Source organism: Curcuma longa, chromosome 16 (genome assembly GCF_044706935.1).
Source record: "Curcuma longa cultivar G26 ecotype Majalengka, Jawa Barat chromosome 16, ITB_CL_G26_1.1, whole genome shotgun sequence".
Taxonomy (NCBI): domain Eukaryota; kingdom Viridiplantae; phylum Streptophyta; class Magnoliopsida; order Zingiberales; family Zingiberaceae; genus Curcuma; species Curcuma longa.
In genome coordinates this window covers 7,279,162-7,296,450 of record NC_133876.1, presented here as the reverse complement: position 1 = coordinate 7,296,450, position 17,289 = coordinate 7,279,162, and the positions used below count along the sequence as shown (strand labels likewise).

The window sequence follows — 17,289 nt, the reverse complement described above, 5'->3', positions numbered from 1 at the left end:
TTTAATTAGTTGTTCAAAGTTTTTTTATTTAATTGATTTTGTATGTATTGAACGAACATAAACAAGCTCTTATCAAGCCGACCACCAAATTTGTTCACAAGCGTTCGGTTCATTTATCCCTAGGTTGAAGTCACAAGCATTACTCATTGCAATTGCGATGTAACAAAAAATGTTAAGTGTAAAACAAACAATTCGCTGAACATTAATTGATTTTCACCCAATCAGCAGGAGTGCCAACATCAGAAACCATGGAATCAATTCTGTCACGAGTGACTCATGAAGTTCAACTGGGGAAATAATCAGAGCAAGATCAGCTTTGCTGGAGGAGAAAGAATCAATTTTGCCAACAAATATAAGGTCTATCTATAAGTTTGGTGCATATTGCGAGGTCAGAAGAAGCAAGCAATGAGGGTTTTTATGTGCATCAAATGAAACATATCCAATTACATGAGTGCTGCAGATGCCATAGATGACATGATTCCTTCTAAGTAAAGATCAAGAGTCAAGTGAAGGTTAGAGTTCAGACTGACCTGGCAAAACAAGTCAACATGAACTCAGAAGAAACGATCTCACAGGGTGAGATAGCTGTCACCTCCGGCTCGGGCTGTATTTCAGACTCAACTTGGGCTCAGTCTTGGACCTCACTTGGGCCTCAAAAGTAATCTCATCAAGCCCCAAAGTCTCATCTCAACCGTCTCTGTTTCAACCGTCTCAATCTCGGTCATCTCAGTCTCAGTCGTTTCATCTTGGTCATCTCATCTCGGCCAAGCAGTTCCGAGCTACATCTCAGCCAAGCAGTCCCGAGTTATATTCCGGCCAAGCATTCCTGAGCTACATCTCGACCAAGTATTCCTGAGCTACATCTCGGCCAGTTTAATCCTCTCGCTCTGTCTTCTTTCAGGTCCTTTTGTCGGCAAAAGTGAAGTCTAGCGTCCCCATTCTCTCCTCTCAGGAGTTCATTCCAGAAGTGACACATATTGAATTATTCGTTGACTGATGGCTTCACTATCTACCGTATTTAGTTGGAACAATGAGCACAACTAAATTCACAATTTTAAGCTTTTTTATATTCGAGAAGTGTCCGTAGGCATAGTTGTCAAAATCATACAATTCACAATTTCTCTCATACGATATAATATACAATTCACATATAAAAAACAATGCAATTCTTACAAATGAATTGGAAATTAAAAGAAATGTGATGATTTGGTTCTATTCAACACGATTCGATACCAATCGAACCGACTAAGATAAATCTAACGCAAATATATATTGAATTAAACCCAATATCCTAAGAAATAACAGAATTTATTATAAAAGGAAAAAAGAAATGATGCATTTTATATTACTGATAGAAGTATAATTGTCAAGCAGAGTCAATCCTCAAAGTTAACAATAGTATAAAGTCAACAATAGTCAATGTGCATCTAACACCTAAATGATTCAGGAAATATTTCTCGTCACATTAATATATAAAATGACAGTGCTTATGTCATATCTAAGTTTCTTCCTCCATTTGACGACAATGCTTCTTTTTTTTATGTCAAAGGCATAAAAATAAAAAATACTTTGTATATTGACATCAATAAAAGACATGAATTTATATGTTTCCCTATGAGAACGAAAATACTAAAAAATGAAGGTCCATTTGCTACAAGAAGATTTGCAAACTTTAAGAGAAGAAAGCAGAAAGAAACTAATATCATAGTTGCTCTCCATTCAGGCTACAAGAGTTGATGGAACTCTAAGTCTAAGGAAGCATTTCAATAAAGCAACCAAAAGGAATTCCACAGGAAAATAACAAAGGCATTTTAATGTTTATGAACAAAAATAAAGTAGTATTCTTACAGTGATATAGGACTACCTTCTCATAGAAAATCCGGAGATTCCAGGATACTGAAAGAATGGCTATACGGAACTTTTTTTTTTCCTCTTCCACCACTATTCCATCTATCGTACTTTCATTCATTGTTACATTCAGGGCATAGTTAAATTGGTTACGATGAAATAAAATTATTGAAATGAACAAGAGTCGAATCTTGACAAAACCGAAGTAATATTCTCTTCCGTCATGACCAACTATAACTTTCCAATTTACCTCCTTACAAAAAATCATGAAGCCAACCGTGTGAAACAATTGAGAAGACATATTCCACCTTTGAAGTACTTTCATTCATTATTATTATTCACCATACTTTGTTCCTTCTTTGCACAATCATTATTCATATTGTCTTTTCTTTTTACAAAAATTTTATATAAATCATGATCAATCCGATCTTATGAAAATTTCATATAAACTATTAAAATAAAACAAAAAGTGTAAATAAGTCATAAGGGATAAATCAACTTCATATAATATACCTTGTATGAGATTTGAACTCTTGTTGTCTAAAAAATTCATCATATCTTTTACCATTACACCAAAACTCCAAGAGCAATTTATAAATAACATTGTATAAAGACCAAGCGGCTTAGCTAGAAATGACATTAGAAGATCAATCTTGAATTTAAAATCTTCAACAAAAATATAAAGCATTATAATAAAAAAATAATATGGCTATTAAATTATGTTAAAATGAGCTTAGATTTTGTCAAATTGTGCCAAAATTAACTTAAACCATAGGACTACAATAAAATGTAATAAATTCTAGTTACATAAATTGTCAACAAACTTTTACAATCGTGAATTATGATTCTAGTTCATCAAAATCTTTCACTTGAGAGACAGTATCTTTTTAATACGTGAGCCACCACTCAGAATTCTTTGTGGTCATGGAACCAATCTTATAGTTCCTTTGCAATTGGCTGAATCAAAATTTCATTCAGTCAGAAAGTCTAATAACAGTCGAAGCTGACTAGATTGAATCGCAATTTCAACATCAACAAGTTGCTTTGACTTATCTAACCAAATTCTGATTCCCATACAACAAAAGCAATACTCTATTTAAGGGCCAGCATCTCTTCTAAATGCAAAATTTTAAAAATTCACTAGAGATGAACAGACTTTCCAAAGTTGCTGTTCAAACATTGATCAACAAGATAAAGTAGGAACAACACAATGTAGGAATACAACTAGTAATCAAATGGCATACGCTGATCAAAGTATTAAATGCATGTCTACATTGTTGCGTGAGGATCGTGGGACCTTCAAACCTCATCCGGCACCGGAAAAGAAGCAAGAGGTGCACCTTAAGAGAATCAAATTTGTCGAACCGACAAAACAAACTGTTGCAATATGTACATTGGTGAAAACGCTCACCAAGAACATTCAGATTTGTACAATGCCCTCAGTATCTCACTAAGGCGTGTGATACTAATGACGAAAAAGAGGGAATGGAATATCAGATATGGTATAGGCAGCAGAGACACTGGCATAACCATTGCCCTAAACTGGTAAAACCAAGCAACGATAGAATCACAAACGGTGCAGGCAGCAGAGATGCTGGCATAACCATTCGTGAACAAATGTTTTATACTCATCTCATAGACATGAGAATGCGTGTGGACTTCTGCGCAGGTCGAGAGGGTGTCCTCTTCAAATTCTCCTTCACAACTAATTCCAACTCCTCAATGATTTTCAGCAGCTTCTTCTCATACTCCACTGTTTTTGGGTCTTCTGTTGATATTTTGACTAGAAACAGATTCCGAGCACGAAGGATGCTCAGCAGTGGCTGTGTTGGAAGAAGAAGGCGTGGTCACGGCTTGCCCAATAGGAGTAGCCGAGGAATAGCCTCTATCTGCATGACTTGGAGGGGTATCAGAAACATCAGAATGGAGAACTTGACTAATAGGAGTATTTACAACAGTTGGGGAGGTATCAGATTCTTCAGAAGATAGAACTTGACTAAGAGGAGTATCTGCAGGACTTAGAGAGGTATTAGAACCACCAGAAGGAAGAACTTGACTACCAGGAGTATGTTCATAAGCATTCAGGTCATCATCAACTACTGGGCTACCGATAGACAATTCCTCAAGATTGGAAGTTCCTTTGCTGAACATTCGTTGCTCTAGCACGCAGCCGTCTCCTCTCCAAAGCCTACAAGATGAATAAATAAACGAACAGAAATCACATACATGACTATGCTCAGATGAACAGGAAGAAAAGAAAAAAAGAAAGAAAGATTGCTGCTTATCATTGGATGCATTATCATAACCAATAAGTATAAAACCTCATAAGATGTGAACATAAGTCTAGTATTAAACATTTATACGTTTGGGATTGTCCAACTGAGATTAGGCCTTAAAGCCCTAATGAAAAAAAAATTGAACCTAAGAACTGTAAAGTGTCATTTTATGGGATTTCCTAATAAATCTAAGGAATATAAATATTATAACCCCTCAAATAATACTTTTTTCGAAACGGAAAATATCAAGTTTATTTGGGACAGTGGGTGCATTATGATTAGAGATGTATCTTTTGAAAAAAACATTAGCGATCCTCCTATAGTCACTACAAGTGCAACAGGTAGTGGTTGATATTCAGACTCTACATTAAAAATATTACATATCCTTTCAGAATAGCGAACCAAGATATATCCATATCATCTCCAATGCAATTAGAGTAACTCTCACTGAGATTGATATATTGTCTCATATTAATGAGTAAGCACCCCTACCACCTCAATAGCAAATGTCTTTAAGACGATCCACAAAAGAACAAAAGCTCATTTTTCATGATTATGTTTATCTCTAACAACATAATTGTGACATTGAGTTAGAAAGTGATCTTACATCTTTCTAAAAAGTCAAATAATGCTCTAATTTGAGAGGTGAATCAAAACCATGAAGGATGAGTTAAAATCTATGACAGACAATAACATTTAAAAACTTATCAAATTATTTAAAGGTACGAAATTCATTAGTTATAAATAGATATTTAAAATCAAACAAGACTCGAAGAGCAATAAATAAATATTGATTATAAGTTTGACACTTTTAACTAATTTTGATTTAGAACTACACTTGATGGACATAAGGACTATATTCCTCAATAATGACATTAAAGAGTCTATATATATGGCGCAACCAAAGAACTTTGAGTTTGAAGACTCAAAATGCCTAAAATGTAAATTTAAAAAGTTCATTTATGCATTAAAACATATGCCCTGTCAATGGTATCAACAATTTGATCAAGTAGTTACATCATTTGATTATAAGGAGAACCCTATTGATCAAGCTATATATATCTTGTTCAATGAGAGCAAATGTATTATACTTATTTTGTATGTAGATAATATATTATTGTAACAATAATAAAAGTAAAAGATCATAGTGAAACACTCTTTGTTTTAAGCATACAGATATATCATGATCGTGCACAAAAAGTCTGTATTGAATAGATGCTCATTCAGTATGGTATGTAAACTGTGCATCTGGTGACACGCCCGTATCTAAAAGTGGCAAATTCAATTTATAATAGTTTCCACAACTTGAACTTGAAATAAAAAAGATGCAACAATTCTCTTATGCGTCAATTGTGATAAATCTCATATATGCACAAGTTTGTATGTGTTCGGACATTACATATATAATTAAGATGTTAGACAAATACTTAAGTAACACAGGACCAGTACACTAAAAAACAATAAAAAGAGTGATGCGGTATTTTCAAAAAATAAAAAAACAAATGTTCATGTATCAGAGGCCCAATCACGTGGAGGTGATTGGATACTTCGATTTTGCTAGATCTTTAGAAACTAGGAGGTTCATTTCAAAATACATCTTCATGCTTTCTGGAATGACTATATCATGGAAAAATATCAAACAAATACTAATAGCCTCTTCTACTAAAAAGACGGAGTTAGTTGTTTGTTATAAAACATCCAATCACGAAATTAAACCATGAAATTTCATTATCGCATTGATGATCGTTGATGGCATCGACAAACCATTAAAGACCAACTGTAATAATAAAATCATAAAACTTTATGCCAAAGATAACCATAGTTTATCAAAATTAAAATACACCGATATCAAATTTCTAGAGGTTAAAAAAGATCAAAGTCGTTAGGTGATGATAGAGTGCGTCAATACAAATTTCATTTTAACATATTCACTCACCAAGGGCTTGTTGCCTAAGGTATTTCATGCACATGTTATAAATATGGAAGTTCTTTTATTACAGGAAGTACTCATTTAGTGAGAATCTATATTTATCTTCGATGCTCTATATTTGTTAATAAATATAAATATTTTATTTTGATATATTGTACATACTTAAATTCAAAACACTCATAAATATTTCATTTATTTTTTAACGATTTGAAATAAAATTATTATGATTTACTGCTGCAATTTAACATAAAAAAATTATAAATATAATCAAGATTCTTTTGAATCATTAGGAGGACTAATTGGCAATTAATATGTTTAGATCATATTTCATATTATTTCTATATTACATATTCACATCTTGATATATATCATTAATGACATTGATATAATGATTATTTAGTGCTTGTTACAGTCATATTCTAGTATCTTTAACTTTTTTAGTCGTATATTAGGATTCTGATAAATCTCTTTGCTCCTTATTGATGAAGAGACTATCATCTTAATTCCTTTAGAAGATCAACCCCTCACTCTCTTTTCTTTCGCAAAATTTTCGAATTCGTGGAAGGTACAAAAGAACAATGACTTTTCCATTCGGTTCATCATCACTCTTTTGCATTTAATTTTTGCTATAGATTTCAATATAACTAGATCTCTTATTATTTTATTTTCCTTTATACAAATTCATACATGTTTTAAAATTCATGAGGTTAAAAAAATAATTTCTTAATATTGGATAGTACCTAAAAATACACAAACTCTAACCATTACTATCCCTATTTAAAACCTTATCTAATGAATAATATCAAACTATAGCCCCATATAAAAAAGGCAGCTTACAACAAATCGGATCGACTCTTTAGGAAATTGAAGAAAACAATTCAAGGCTGCCTACAAACTTTTCTCACTTACAAGCTTACTTCGGATTAGATCACTTGGTGTTGCTCAAGTGACTAAAATCGATTACACAACACACCTTATATAGGCTAGCGAAGATGGTGATAAGTATGAAGCAGATGCTCATTGGGCCCCATCAATCCTTCATTATTATCACTCTCCATTAACCTTTACATTGCTTAACGATAAAGAAACTACAGCTGTGACGCACTTTGAGCGGCTCAACTCATAGTGCCAACGAATAAAGCAAACAACTCACATAATGCCAGCAAATAATTTACATAAAGTAGGATATAAAGGACGATTTGATTCCTTGCCTTATCAGATGTCATCCTTTACAGCATTTTTGGACTCCACCATGCTTCACGAGTGGATCTGCTTTATCTCAGAACTTATCCTCTTCATTCTTTCGACGAAGTTCCAAAGATCTCGTCTGTCTCCGGTAATTGCCTTCGCCAATAATTTAAATCACTGTCTTGAAGCCTTTGAGAACCTTGAGGGAATAAGTCCCGCCGTCCACCCTCCATGTGCGTTCGGTGTTCGAAGTCAACTTCCTTCATTTGAAGAATCATTTTCAGCTCATGTAAGCTGGAAAGAACATTCTGTATAGCTTTCTCTTCAATACCAGTTATCTCCCTCCTTTTGTCATATTCTTCTTTACACAGAATTTCCCTTGAAATTTCACAAATCAAATCTTCATATTGCGTCAATAAGGGATATTTAGCTGAGACTGAGGCTTCTTCTTGTTGATCAATAGTAGATTCCTCAGTAAGGGCTGCAACTATTTCTGGCTTAATAATTAACCTGGACAAGGTGTCAGCAAGTAAATTTAACTTTCTATCTATTTGTTCAAAATGTACCTTTATCCCGATGCCGATAATAAAATCTGTAAAAGCTAGCCATCAACCCTTGAGGGTTTATTTTTTACAGTCTTATTATGAAAAGAAATTACTGCCTAACAATCTGTCCTAAGTATAATTTCATCCTTATCTAGGAAATGTATCTTTAATGCTGTCATAGTTTCCATTGCTACAAATATTTCAGCATCAATCACTGATTTTACCACGGAAAATTTTTCATGCGCATAAGCACAAATTTTCTCTGAATTTCTAGGATCATACTTGTTTTTTTCCATTTACAGACTCCTCCCTATCCGGTCATTCATCTGTCTCAAATATGATATATGCCCCTTCTGATGGTATATCAAGATCAGACAAAGTTTTAACCTGCTCTTTAATTTGTCTAACTAACTCCCAATCAAAAGATTTCATTGTTTTATCCCCATGTATAGAAGTGCTCATCTTTAACTTCAGTAATCTTCTTGATTATATGGGGTTGAAGCCTAAGCTTTCCTTCCCCTATCTCAGCTCCATAGAAATTCTATTCGTGGTACTGCTATTTTGCATTTAGTAGGAGATAATACCAGCTCATGCTCTTGACAGAGATTAAGCATAATTTCCAAATGTTTAATATGCTCTGATTCAGACTGCAGAAAAGACTAATATATCATCAATATATACTACAATAAAATCATCAGTACCTTTAAATACATGATCCATCTTTCTTTGGAATATAGCCGGTGCATTCTTTAATCCGAATGGCATTACCAACCATTATATACCTTGGACAGATAAATGTTGTCCACTCCACAGAATCCGGATCCATTGCAATCTGATGAAAACCTGATTTCAAATCAAACTTGGAGTAGATTTTCAAATTATTGACCTTCTTAATTATTGTATTGATTCCTAGGAGACTATACTGATCCTTGTAAGTATTATCATTAAGTGTCCTGTAATTGAACATCATTCTTTCCTTGCCCTTTACCTCTTTACCAGTTTCAGGATCTACTGATGTCCCAGATTGTACAATCATAACCATGATCCGATGCCTACTTTTACTCGGTCTGATTACCTTTAGCTTCAACAGTTGGTTAACATGCTTTTCAAAAATGGATTTTAATGCAGGAGTTATATGTGAGAGAGGCTTATCTTGTATGGTGATGTCTGGGTTGATCAAATCCAGTTTGCATACGACCTTGTTCTTAGCCCAGTGTAGTAATGGGTTTTCCCCAATAAATCCCTACCTTTTCAGCCTCTCTATCAGATTACCATGCTTCTGTAGCACTTTTGAATTATAAGGGTTAGAAACAAAGCATACCTACTCCTGAATTTCCATATATTCATATTCATCCAGCTGAAGTTCTTCAATAGCAAAAGCTGCAGTCTGATTAGTCACTATTGAGGTAATGTTATTATAGAATATAACATTGTTTCCCTCAATGCGGACACCTCCTTTCACACTTCTAATAAAATTGCATCCTAATACCATTTGTATATTCCTTCACCCAAGGTCATATCAAATGAATAAGTAAATGGTATTCGAAACTTACTTTCACCAATTTTCATGTATCCTCCCTTCAACTTTAAGTTGGCTGATTGCTTTGAATTTACCCCACTGATCATCACTGTATTAGCACTTTTTTCCAGTGATTTTTCTGGTATTGATTTTTTTATCTATGCAGCATGTTGATGCTCCTATATCAAGTATAACATTAACTGAAAATGGAGCTACTTCAGGAATCTCAAAGGTTACCTTCATATTGTAAAGTCTATTGGTCACCCTTTTTTGATGATACTGTCCTTCACTAACCTTTGAAATCATTACTTCCTCCAGATATACTAATTGCTCTTTGCCTTTTTCTTGGTCATGAAGTGTCAACTGATTCAGATCTTCTTCTAACTCCTTTTCAAGATCTCCTTCTTGACCTTTTCTGAGTACTTCTATTTCACTCTGCAATCTCTGGATTTCATATTGCAAATAAGAAATGTAATTAAGCAATTATGGAATTAATGATTTACCATCAAATTTTACTGGTGGTGGTGCTTCCACTTTAATTTCCAGCTCCAAATAATAGTCTGCACAAGGTGTACAAACTGTTAATAAACATACCTAGCAGTGTCCTCTAGCTCTTTTACTAGTATTACACCCACAAAATTTACATCTAATATTCTGAACACTGATTTCAGTATTGAATTCCCAGATATGTGAACATCTGTATTGTTCTTCTAGAATATCTATTTGTACCTGCTGTTGGACTTTCCAAGCGCAAAAATCACTTTTTACGTTGCGGAAACCCCAGAAGTCCATGCCACCGGATCCGTTCGAAATAAAATTTTTACAAAACCTTATTTTATCTTAGATCTACAAGATTAGAGAGTTATCCTTGACCCTTGATGCCTATCCCTTCGCTAATCCCACTCGTCAGATCTCAAGAGCTACAAGCGTAGGCTCTTTTATGATATCCACACGGACAATATAAATGGGAAAACCGAAACAAAGGTGTGCTAGCACCTTCACCAAGCTTCGATCAGTAGAGAAGGAAAGGAAGAAGGGAGAAAAAACTCAAGTGAAGAAGAAGAAAAGTGAATTCACATTGAATGGAAAAACCACTCTACTTTCTGCTCTTGTGGCCGACCACATCAAGACACTTCAAGGCTAATTAATCTCATTAAAGTCATTCAAGCCTTAGGTTACAAACTCTTATTGTAACCCCCATGATATGGCATCCATGATGATGTGGAGAGCATCATCATTGATCACCTCTTATGCCACCTCACCTCAAAGTCTAATGGTCAAGTCAAGCATTGACCATGAGGTAACATAAGTCAAGTCAACATAGATGATGACATGGCACAAAGTCAAATCAACATTTATGATAACATAGCACAAAATCAAGTCAAACTTGACTCCCAAAGTTCTCCTTCTTAAGTCAAGTCAAACTTGACTTCTAATCTCCTAAAGTTGACTAAATCCGCTATTTCTCAACGCCTGCACATTAGTACAAATGTGAGTAACACATCCGGTATCCAATACCCATGATGAAGCAGATAGCATCCTCTTCTTCTTAAGATGATGAAGAAATAAAAAGATTGACTTCTATAACATGTATACCTGAAGTAGAAGTCTCACTCCTCTTCTTTTTAAGATCTTCCAAGTATACCTTGCAGTTCCTTTTCCAATGTTCAGTCTGATCGCAGTGGAAGCAGATAGCATCCTTAGCAACCCCTCCTTTAGGCTTCAGTGTCTTGCCCTTGGTTTGGGACTTTCCGTTACCTTTGGGCTTGCCCTTGCCTTTGCCTTTGTTCACCATCAGAAGGAGAACTTTGGAAAATTAGAAGTCAAGTTTGACTTGACTTAAGAAGGAGAACTTTGGGAGTCAAGTTTGACATGACTTTGTGTCATGTCATCATAAATGTTGACTTGACTTTGTGTCATATCATCATCTATGTTGACTTGACTTATACTACCTCATGATCAATGCTTGACTTGACCATTAGACTTTAAAATGAGGTGGCATAAGAGATGACCAATAATGATGCTCCACATCATCATGGATGTCACATCATGGAAGTTACAATAAGAGTTTGTAACCTAAGGCTTGAATGACTTTAATGGGATTAATTAACTTTGAAGTGTCTTGATGCGGCCGGCCACAAGAGCATAAAGTAGAGTGATTTTTTCATTCAACGTGAACTCACTTTTCTTCCTCGTCTCTTGAGTTTTTCCTCCCTTCTTCCTCTCCTTCTCTACTGACCGAAGCTTGGTGAAGGTGCTAGCACACCTTTGTTTTGGTTTTTCCACTTATATTGTCCGTGTGGATATCATAGAGGAGCCTACGCTTGTAGCTCTCGAGATCCGACTCCGTTTCGACGAGCGGGATTAGCGAAGGGATACGCATCAAGGGTAATTCTCTAATCTTGTAGATCTAGAGTAAATCTAGGGTAAAACAAGATTTTGTAAAAATTTTTATTTCGCACGAATCTGATGGCATAGACTTCCGGGGTTTCCGCAATGCAAAAAACGATTTTTACGGTTCGGAAAGTCCAACAACAGGTACAAGTAGATATTCCATAAGAACAATACAGATGTTCACATACTTGAGAATTCAATACTGAAATCAATGTTCAAAATATTAGATATAAATTTTGCGGGTGTAATACCAGTAAGAGAGCTAGAGGACACTGCTAGGTATGTTTATTAACAGTTTGTACACTTTATGCAGACTATTATTTGGAGCTGGAAATTAAAGTGGAAGCACCACCACCAGTAAAATTTAACGGTAAATCATTAGTTCCAGAGTTGCTCAACTATATTTCCTATTTGCAATATGAAATCCAGAGATTACAGATTAAAATAGAAGTATTTAGAAAAGGTCAGGAAGGAGATCTTGAAAAAGAGTTAGAAGAGGATCTAAATCAACTGACACTTCATGACAAAGGAAAAGGTAAAGAGCAATTGGTATACTTGGAGGAAGTAATGATTTTAAAGATTAGTGAAGGACAGTATCATTAAAGAAGGGTGACCAATAGACTTTACAATATAAAGATACACTTTGAGATTTTTGAAATTGTTCCATTTTCAGTTAATGTTATACTTGATATAGGAGCATCAACATGCTGCATAGATAGAAAATCTATACCAGTGAAAAATCACTGGAGAAAAGTGCTAATACAGTGATGATTAGTGGGGTAAATTCAAAGCAATCAGCTAACTTAAAGCTGAAGGGAAGATACATGAAAATTGGTGAAAGTAAGTTCAGAATACCATTTACTTATTCATTTGATATAACCTTGGGTGAAGGAATACAAATGGTATTAGGATGTAATTTTATTAGAAGTGTGAAAGGAGGAGTCTGCATTGAGGGAAACAATGTTACATTCTATAATAATATTACCTCAATAGTAACTAATCAGACTGCAGCTTTTGCCCTTGAAGAACTTCAGCTGGATGAATATAAATATATGGAAATTCAGGAGCAATTATGCTTTGTTTCTAATTCTTATAATTCAAAAGTACTCCAGAGGCATGGTACTTTGATAGAAAGGCTAAAAAGACAGGAATTTATTGGGGAAAACACATTACTACACTGGGCCAAGAACGAGGTTGTGTGTAAGCTGGATTTGATCAACCCAGACATCATCATACAAGATAAGCCTCTCTCACATATAACTCCTGCATTAAAATCCATTTTTGAAAAGCATGTTAACCAGCTACTAAAGCTAGAGGTAATCAGACCGAGTAAAAACAGGCATCAGACCATGACTATGATTGTACAATCTGGGACATCAGTAGATCCTGAAACTGGTAAAGAGGTAAAAGGCAAGGAAAGAATGATGTTCAATTACAGGACACTTAACGACAATACTTACAAGAACCAGTATAGTCTCCCAGGAATCAATACAATAATTAAGAAGGTCAGTAATTTGAAAATCTACTCCAAGTTTGATTTGAAATTAGGTTTTAATCAGATTGCAATGAATCCGTATTCTATGGAGTGGATAATATTTATTTGTCCGCAAGGATTATATGAATGGTTGGTAATGCCATTCAAATTGAAGAATACACCGGCTATATTCCAAAGAAAGATGGATCATGTATTCAAAGGTACTGATGATTTTATTGCAGTATATATTGATGATATATTAGTCTTTTTGCAATCTGAATCAGAGCATATTAAATACTTGAAAATTATGCTTAATCTCTGCCAAGAGCATGGGCTGGTATTATCTCCTACTAAGTGCAAAATAGCAGTACCACGAATAGAATTTCTAGGGGCTGAGATAGGGGAAGGAAAGCTTAAACTTCAACCCCATATAATCAAAAAGATTACTGAAGTTAAAGATAGAACAACTCAAAGGAAAGAAAGGGCTCAGGTCATGGTTAGGGATTTTAAATTATGCCCGAACCTACATACCAAACCTAAGTGCCAAACTGGGTCCCCTTTATGAGAAAACTTCTATACATGGGGATAAAAGAATGAAATCTTCTGATTGGGAGTTAGTCAGACAAATTAAGGAGCAAGTTAAAATTTTGCCTGATCTTGATATACCACCAGAAGGGGCATATATCATACTTGAGACAGATGGATCAATGACCGGTTGGGGAGGAGTCTGTAAATGGAAGAAAAACAAGTATGATTCCAAAAATTCTGAGAAAATTTGTACTTACGCGCATGGAAAATTTTCCAGTGTAAAATCAGTGATTGATGCTGAAATATTTACAGCAATAGAAACTATGACAGCATTAAAAATACATTTCCTAAATAAGGATGAAATTACACTTAGGACAGATTGTCAGGCGATAATTTCTTTCTATAATAAGACTGCAAGAAATAAACCCTCAAGGGTTAGATGGCTAGCTTTCACAAATTTTATTACCAACACCGGGATAAAGGTACACTTTGAACATATAAATAGAAAGTTAAATTTATTTGCTGACACCTTGTCCAGGTTAATTACTAAGCCAAAAATCGTAGCAATTCCTTACGGAGAAATCTACTATTGATCAACAAGAAGAAGCCTCAACCTCCGCCAAATATCCCTTATTGACGCAATATAAAGACTTAATTTGTGAAACTTCAAGGGGAATTCTATGTAAAGAAGAACATGACAAAAAGAGAAAGATGGCTGGTATTGAAGAGAAAGTTATACAGAATGTTCTTTCCAACTTACATGAGCTGAAAATGATTTTTCAAATGAAGGAAGTCGACTTCGGACACCGAGCACACATGGAGGGTGGAAGGTGGGACTTATTCCCTCAAGGTTCTCAAAGGCCTCAAGACAGTGATTTAAATTATTAGTAAAGGCAATTACCAGAGTTAAAGCAAAACAGACGAGATCTTTGGAACCTCGTCGAAAGAATAAAGAGGATAAGCTCTGAGATAAAGTAGATCCACTCGTGAAGCATGGTGGAGCTCAAAAATGTTGTAAAGGACGACATCTAATAAGACAAGGAATCAAATCGTCCTTCATATCCTACTTTATGTAAGTTATTTGCTGGCATTATGTGAGTTGTTTGCTTTATTCGCTGGCACTATGAGTTGAGCCTTAGGGAGCCGCTCAAAGTGCGTCATAACTGTAGTTTTTTAATCATTAAGCAATGTAAAGGTTAATGAAGAGTGATAATAATGAAGGACTGATGGGGCCCAATGAGCACCCGCTTCATACTTATCACCATCTTCGCTAGCCTATATAAGGTGTGTTGTATAATCGATTTTAGTCACTTGAGCAACACCAAGTGATCTAATCCAAAGTAAGCCTGTAAGTGAGAAAAATTTGTAAGCTTGTTTCCGCAATAAATCTCTTTGGAGGGAAAACAGTTCTAAGCAGAATCTTGAATTGTTTTCTTCAATTTCCTAAAGAGTCGATCCGATTTTGGTATCATAACAACGATAAACTTCAATTAACTATGGCATGATTGAATGAACTCTACTTAAGCAACATAACTAATAGTTACATAATCTTCCGGATCCCACTTTCAGTTACATTAAATAATAAAAGAGATTATATGAGAACAATAAAGACAGAATACTCGAAGAAAACAATTACACCTTTTGTAAGACAAGTGGAACTGGGGTTATTTCCATTTCTCCGGTGATTACAGGATTTGAAACGCAACAGATCTCACCTGTATCCACTGGAGATTATCTGCTGCCTTCAAGAACAACTACGATTGGGCCATTGACAAGGACATTGGGTAAAATTTTCCCTTAAATTTCTTGTCTTTCATTTCTCACCTCACTTATTTTATATCTATCACTTGTTGGGTGATTACAGGGTTTGAAACGAAACAGATGTCACCTGCATCCATTGAGGCTAATAATTAAATTGCAGAAGCAATATCTGACAACAAGAAATAAAGTAATCATGCAAGCTAAAAGAGAGGGTTAATAACAATAAATGATGAAAGAACAAAAAACACAAATGCTAGAAGGTAAATTACGGCAAATAATCCCTGTGTAGCAGGATTGGATAAAATGATACTTCCATCAGATAATACTTGTAAGAATGAACAAGTATACTTATAAAATCAAGGATATTTCTATAAGGCAAATTTAGTATAGAGGCAGATGTTCTTACATTGACAACAACTGTGATATCACGGAGAGGAGTTCGAGGATACCAATATGGCAGCGGACTCTTCCTTTGCCTAACTGACCGCCTTGTACTTGTTGGGGGAATATTCTCCTTGTTATCAGTTGGGGTCACAAAATTCTGGAGATGGCTTAATCTGGATCTTCTTAAACCTGTCCGATAAGCAGGTCTCCAAATCCAAAACCCACCAGCAACATTTCCAGATGAAGTTTGATCCATCCCTTCACTCACCTCTGGCATTCTTTTTTAATGACAGAACAAAAAAAAAAGCCTATTTCAACAGAATTACTACATCAGAAAACAAGAAGTTTTGAATCCATCTAAATTAGCTATGTAAAAATATTCCCACGTCACTATTCTTCTACAAGTTAATATCAAGTCCTAAACCTCTTTTTATAGCTTTAAATAACTTTTAGGACTACGCCGACCATCCTTGAACGCTCAAAACATTTCAGTAGATCATCCATCGATCTTCCATGAAGGTACCATCAATCTTAGCCTAATATATGTGCAACTAACAACAAAAAAAAAAGGTTAAACGGCTAAAGGGGAAAACGATTTAATGGGACTACAACCATGGTAAGCCCAACCAATGGAAGAACCAAAACGAAATATTTGGATTTTTTTTTGTATGATCTAAGACCATCTCCAACCCATATCACCAAATTTGGTGTCATTTTCACACCAAAATGGTGCAATTTCAACACCAAACACTATTTCAACTCCAACCCACTCACACCATTTTACACCAAAAAGGAATATTCTTTAGAATATTTTATTTATTTTTATTCATTTATTCATAATTTAATTATCGATATATATTTTAATTTAATAATTAATTTATGATAATTATTATATTTAAAATTAATATTTTATTTATATTTAATTTATATGGTGTTATATACATTTAATTTATATTTATAATAAATAATATATTTATAATAAATAATTAATAATATATTTATAATAAATAATTAATAATTAAAATAATAATTATAAATTTATTTTTATTTATGATATTTAATAATATATATTATATTTATTTTTAAATACAATAATATATATTATTTTATATTTATATTTAATTATATAACAAAAAATAAATAAAAAAATGGCATCACCAAATTTGGTGATGCTACAGTGCATCACCAAATTTGGTGATGTACTGTAGCATCACCAAATTTGGTGATGTGGTTTGGGGTATTGGTTGGAGGGAATTGGTGTAAAAATTACACTAAATTTGGGTTTTTGGGGATGGGTTGGAGTTGCCCTAATTCTTACCAAGACAGGCAATGTATTCACTTCTTCCTTCATTGTCGAATATCCAGAATACCCTAAGAATCCTTAACATTTTAGTTTTTAGGAAACACTCGAATTATTTTCTTCTTCAATTACCGACCATCGC

At 34.4% G+C, this 17,289-nt stretch overlaps 1 pseudogene; it reads right to left on the bottom strand.

Moving 5' to 3' along the window:
• Positions 1 to 3,448: 3,448 nt before the first annotated feature.
• Positions 3,449 to 16,124, bottom strand: LOC141846934 (uncharacterized; annotated as a pseudogene).
• Positions 16,125 to 17,289: the final 1,165 nt, after the last annotated feature.